At 45.7% G+C, this 6,251-nt stretch overlaps 1 protein-coding gene across 1 annotated transcript in view; it reads right to left on the bottom strand.

Moving 5' to 3' along the window:
• Positions 1-6,251, bottom strand: part of SH2D4A (SH2 domain containing 4A) — a 482,539-nt gene that overhangs the window by 74,985 nt on the left and 401,303 nt on the right. The window lies entirely within an intron of this gene.

The following is a 6,251-nucleotide window of genomic DNA, read 5'->3' as shown; positions in this document are numbered from 1 at the left end:
AGCTGGGCCCGCAGGTGGCGGGCGGTCCCTGGGTGGCCCGCGCCTCTCGGTTCCCGGGACCAGGCTGGGAGGTTGTTTGAGAGGAAGAAGCAGAGGGCGGCCCGGAGCGCGGGAGGGATCCCCGTGGTCCCGGCCGGGTTGAGGGCCCGGCCTCTGGGGCACTGCCCGGGAGTAGATGGAGGAGTAAAGTCTGGGGCCCAGGTACGGGGCTCGGTACAGCGGGAGTGTGATGCCTCACGTTTGGTCTGGTGCCTTTTGTCTTTTCTAAGTGCGTCTGTATTTTATTTATTTATTTTTTGAAAATATATTTTGTTGACTTTTTACAGGGAGGAAGGGAGAGGGATAGAGAGTTAGAAACATCGATCAGCTGCCTCCTGCACACCTCCTACTGGGGATGTGCCCACAACCCAGGTACATACCCTTGACGGGAATCGAACCTGGGACCCTTCAGTCTGCAGGCCGTCGCTCCATCCACTGAGCCAAACCGGTTAGGACTGTATTTTATTGCTGCGCCTTTATTCGCTGGTTTTCCCAACAGACATTTATTTACTGAGCAGTTGCAGTAATTGTCCTTAGAAAGTGCTTTCCACTACGTCCTGAGGGAGCTACGAAGGTGATTGTCCCTGTCCCAGCAGGGATTTTTTTTTTAACTGTAGTGTCAAGACTTAGTTGGAACTAAGTCCTATTTTCTTTTTTTATATATATATTTTATTGATTTTTGAAAGGGAGGAAGGGAGAGGGACAGAGAGTTAGAAACATCGATCAGCTGCCTCCTGCACATCTCCCACTGGGGATGTGCCCGCAACCCAGGTACATGCCCTTGACCCGAATCGAACCTGGGACCTTTCAGCTCACAGGCCGATGCTCTATCCACTGAGCCAAACCCGTTAGGGCTCCAGCAAGGGATTTACATTGTTATGGAGGTGTGACCTACAGACAAATGTTGTTTTAAGTATCTTCTCCAACTAGAATTAATGTCATTTTTACAAAAACTTAAGATTTGTTTAGCATTGGAGGGAAGGAGAACGAAATAATTTATGTTCTCTTGGAAAGGAGGCCGCACTTAAGGCCAGAGGAAGCAATATTTGCCCAATAGGAAGAATGTACCAAAATGTGGGTTCTGATTAATCATTCGATTTTTCAATCTAAGTTGTGTAGAAAAAATTTTTAGCAAATTCTATTACCACTGATAACTTCCATTTAAAACCAAGGGATTAAGGATTCAAAATTGACTTGTGTGTGTTTTTTTAAAGAATTTACTGTGTACTTATATAAACATAAAAATAGTAAATATTCTAAATAAATATAAATAAATACCATTACTATTTATGGTTATACGTAAAGTATAATATATACTTACTAATTATAATGCATTATAAATAAGCAATCTTAAAAATTAGTGGTGGTGCCCTGGCTGTTTTGGCTCACTGGATAGAGCGTCGGCCTGCGGACTGAAGGGTCCCAGGTTCGATTCCTGTCAAGGGCATGTACCTTGGTTGCGGGCACATCCCCAGTAGGCGGTGTGCAGGAGGCAGCTGATCGATGCTTCTCCCTCATCGATGTTTCTAACTCTCTGCCCCTCTCCCTTCCTCTCTGTAAAAAATCAATAAAATATATTTTTTAAAAAATTAGTGGTGGGTTATTTATGTTTGTGTGCTAGTTTTAGAGATAAGTGACAAATAGGGCAGGCACAAAGGAACGCAACGTGAAGTGCCAATGCTATCACATCATTAATGTCTGAGCTCTTTCATTAGTTTATTTTGCTTATTACCCCATTCCAAAAATGGCAATGTTAAGTATCTTCCCCTTTCCTCAAAACTTTTTAAAACTTGATTTTGTTTAATTGGTACCCTCAATGGTATCTCCTGGTAGGACTCACTGCATTTACCTCAGTCATTCTGTGATGTAGCGAGGATGCATTATGGTTCCAAAGGTGCTATTTATTTATTTAACATTATTAATATTTTGTTTTATTTTTTAATATTTTATTGATTTTTTACAGAGAGGAAGGGAGAGAGATAGAGAGTTAGAAACATCGATGAGAGAGAAACATCGATCAGCTGCCTCCTGCACATCTACTGGGGATGTGCCCGCAACCAAGGTACATGCCCTTGACTGGAGTCGAACCTGGGACCTTTCAGTCCGCAAGCCGACGCTCTAGCCACTGAGCCAAACCGGTTTTGGCAAAGGTGCTATTTAATGTCTTCTGATTATGCACAGGAACAGCCTAATTTTTCGATTCTTTTGTAGGCGAGGAAGCTGTGATAAAAATGTTTTGGCTTTGTAGGAAAGAAGGCAGAAAACTGAACAGATCAGAATAACTTTTACCTGATAAAGGGTAGGTCATAAAAACAGATTGCTGTCTTAAATATTTTTTCATTATTAGCCTGGTTGGCATGGTTCAGTGGTTGAGTGTCAACCTATGAACCAGGAGGTCACAGTTCCATTCCCTGTCAGGGCTATTTTATTAAAATATATTTTTATTGATTTCAGAGAAGAAGGGAGAGGGAGAGAAACATCAATGATGAGTGAGAATCATTGATCGGTTGCCTCCTGCACACCCCCCACTAGGGATCACAGCTGCATCTCAGGCATGTGCCCTGACCAGGAATTGAACCGTGATCTCTTGGTTCATAGGTCGACATTCAACCACTGAGCAACAATGGCTGGGCATTTTTATTGATTTTAATGTACAAAGTTTGTGTAGAGATTTTCAAATGGCAAAATGGTCATTAATCTTTAAGTTTGGAATTACCAAAACAAAAAACAAAACTGTACACTTGTTCCTGAATCTTTAGTTCTCTAGTGTTCTATTAGATAACAATTAAAAATTAAACTTTTAATTATAGGGGATAAATAAGGGAACTCTGGATGTATTTTAGATGCCAATCGATTGAAATTGCCTCTTTTTGCCAGAATACAACATAAGATTTGTGGCTATTTTCTATCCAACTTTGTTTTTTCAAGTCAGCATCAGTTTTATTTTTAATAAATATATTTGATTGATTTTAGAGAGGAAGGGAGAGGGAGATACAAATAAAAACAATGATGAGAGAGAATCATTGATTGGCTGCCTCCTGCGTGTCTCACACCAGGGATGGGGGATGGAGCCCTCAACCCAGGTATGTGCCCTGGCCCAGAATCAAACTGTGATCTCCTGGTTCATAGGTGGACGCTCAACCACTGAGCCACACCAGCTGTATCAGTTTTTATTTGCCATTTCTTTCCAGCAGAGAAGGCTGCTGTAGATACACCAAAGCACTCCTGCCTCTAGAAGTGGTCATATAAACATGAATTTGTCAGTACAACTTCTTCCTCAAGGCCTTTGATACTGTGAAGAAGTTGGCTCTTGTCTCTGACTTAGAAGTTGTCATCTGGAGAACATGAGCCAGGTGCTCAGATTCTCAGTGAAGATTCAAAATCACGGCAAGGAGGCCAAAAGATGTACATGCACTTGGCCTAGTACCTTCCTTGTGTACTTGAGATGCCTGCAAGACACTCTCGAGGAGAAACGTTTAGCTGGGGACCTTTCCTCAGTCTGGCTCATGTTCTCCACGACAACTTCTAAGTCATGTAAGATGCTCAGTATCCAGCCTCAAGTTCCTTGAACTCAGTTCAGTGATTTGTGTTAAACACTATGTTGCTTTGTATCTTCAGCTGCAAAATACTAAAACCCACAAGTACAACCTCTGAACTTGCACTGACACAGCCTCTTTCCTGCCCTCAACCCCCTGTTTAGTTCTTCTTCATGGTTTCTTCATTTCTCTTCTCCCTGACTTTAGCTTCGCAGACCTCTATTCCCTTGACATCTACATTTTTCTCCTAATGTATCTGCCTTCTCCTGGGCTTACTCTGCTTCCTGCTCACACTGAAAAGCCTGGGCTGGGACACTCAGCATGTTCAGTGTCTTTTCCGCTTTATCCCATCACTGTATCTGCTCTTCAAATGACCAACCCTGTGTCCATCCTATGGTGCATCTTCCTGGATGTGTGACTGGCTTGAAATAGGTGCGATGAATGAATATCCAGGAGGCTGAGTTCTGCTGTGCAGATTGATGCTACAGCTAATTCCAGGTTTTAGTATCAGTCTGGGCTCTTGACCACTCCACCTCCCATTCTTTCACCAACTTACAGTTAACTCTTAAACAGTTGAAAAATTAGCCTATAACTTTTTAAAAAATTGATTTTAGAGAGGGAGAGGGAGAGATAGAAACATCGATGAGAAACATAGATTGACTGCCTCCTGCACGCCCCCTACTGGGGATCGAGCCCTCAACCCAGGCATGTGCCCTGACCGGGAATTGAACCAGTGACCTCTTGGTGCACTGGTCAATGCCCAATGACTGGGCCACACTGGCCAGGCATCAGCGTATAACTTTTGACTCCTCCAAAACTTAACTACAGTTAGCCCATTGCAGCCACAGATTCAACCAACTGCAGATGGAAAACAGTACCTTTGATCTGTGGTTGGGAATCTGTGGTTGGGAATGTGACAATACTGTTTTTATTTATTTATTTTTAAATATATTTTATTGATTTTTTACAGAGAGGAAGGGAGAGAGATAGAGAGTCAGAAACATCGATGAGAGAGAAACATCGACCAGCCGCCTCCTGCACATCCCCCGCCGGGGATGTACCCGCAACCCAGGTACATGCCCTTGACCGGAATCGAACCTGGGACCTTTCAGTCCGCAGGCCGACACTCAATCCACTGAGCCAAACCGGTTTCGGCCTGTTTTTAATTTGTACTTGGTTGAATCTGCAGATGCAAAGAGCTGACTGTATTTATTGGGGAAAAAAATCCGCCTACAAGTGGACCCAGGCAGTTCAAACTCATGCTGTTCAAGAGTCAACTGTATTTCAAGCCTTTGTCATTTTTCTCAAGTGCTTATCTGTACTGTGAGCAGATGACTTTACCTTTTACTGAGAAGACTGCGGCCATCAAGCCTTAAACTCCTTCAGTTTGGGGCATCATGGCCCTATTTACATTTCAAGATCAAACACCTGATCATGTAAGTATTCTTAAAACCCTTTTATGGTTTCCAATTGTGCTTGATGTCGGATGTGTAGCTACTGCTCTGCCTTTGCAACCACCCCTGACCCAGAACTTCTTTCAGTTCTTCCGTGTGGTACATTGTCATCTCCACACATTCTCGTATACTGTCACTTTTGCTTTGCTTAGAACAGTCACCATGGCCAATGTCTGGGGGTAATTCTTTGCTCGTTAGATAACACTTCCTCAGGGAAACTCCCTGGCTTCACCCCTCCTCTGTTCCATGGTCCTTATACTGTTGTATATCTGATGAATTACCTGACATTAAGCTCTTGTATACTGTCTTTTAAAATATTACTTTCCCAGCCACTAAGATATGCTAGACATCTATATATATAAAACCCTAATATGCAAATAGACTGAACAGCGGAAAAACTGAACAACTGGCCGCAATGGCACGTGCTGACCACCAGTGGGCGCGTGTGCGGAACATGGTGGGCGTCTGCCACGGTGGGATGGTTGAGCAGGTGAGCTGGGGCGCCAGACCAAGGCGAGGCGCTGGTCACTGTCATTGGGGTGAACCTCTGGTGGTTACTGAAAATTCTTTGCTCCTGTGTGCCGCGGTTCCGCCCGGCGCTTGCACCTGCTACCAGCGCCAGCCCCGCTCGCCCCTCAGGGCTTCTCCATCTCCCCAGCTCCTGAGGGGTGATCGGGGCTGGCAGCTATGTCTTGCACCTGCTGTTGGAAACAGCCCTGCTCGTACCTGCCGTTGGCACCAGAGCTGCCGCTTGCACCCACTGCTGGTTGCGGCCCCACTTGCACCCGTTGCCTGGCACTGGTCCCGATTGCTCAGCACCGTCAGCAGGTGTGAGCGGTGGCTGCCAGGCCTGATCGCCCCTGAGGGCTTCTCCACCTCCCCCTGCTCCCGAGGGGCAATCGGGGCAGCAGCTGCTGCTCGTACCCAGTGCTGGTGCCAGTCACAGTCGCTCCATGCTGTCAGTGGGTGCGAGTGGGGCCGGCGCTGTCAGCATTTGGCAGCACGTGGGAGTGATGGCAGTGGAGTGGGGCTGCCAGCAGACTGGGGATTGGGAGCTGCAGTGGGAGGGGCCGGGCGGGTGCGGGAAGGATGGGCCAAGACCCGCCCCTGTGCCCACTGCAGCCTCACGGTCCACAGTTCCTTTCAAGATGCACGAATTTGTGTGCTGGGCCCCTAGTCCTATCTAATAAAAGAGAAACATGGTAATTGGCGTACAACCGCT

Source organism: Myotis daubentonii, chromosome 2, assembly GCF_963259705.1.
Source record: "Myotis daubentonii chromosome 2, mMyoDau2.1, whole genome shotgun sequence".
NCBI classification, from domain to species: domain Eukaryota; kingdom Metazoa; phylum Chordata; class Mammalia; order Chiroptera; family Vespertilionidae; genus Myotis; species Myotis daubentonii.
The sequence above is the reverse complement of the archived record's forward strand: the minus strand, read 5'-3'. Positions and strand labels throughout refer to the sequence as shown.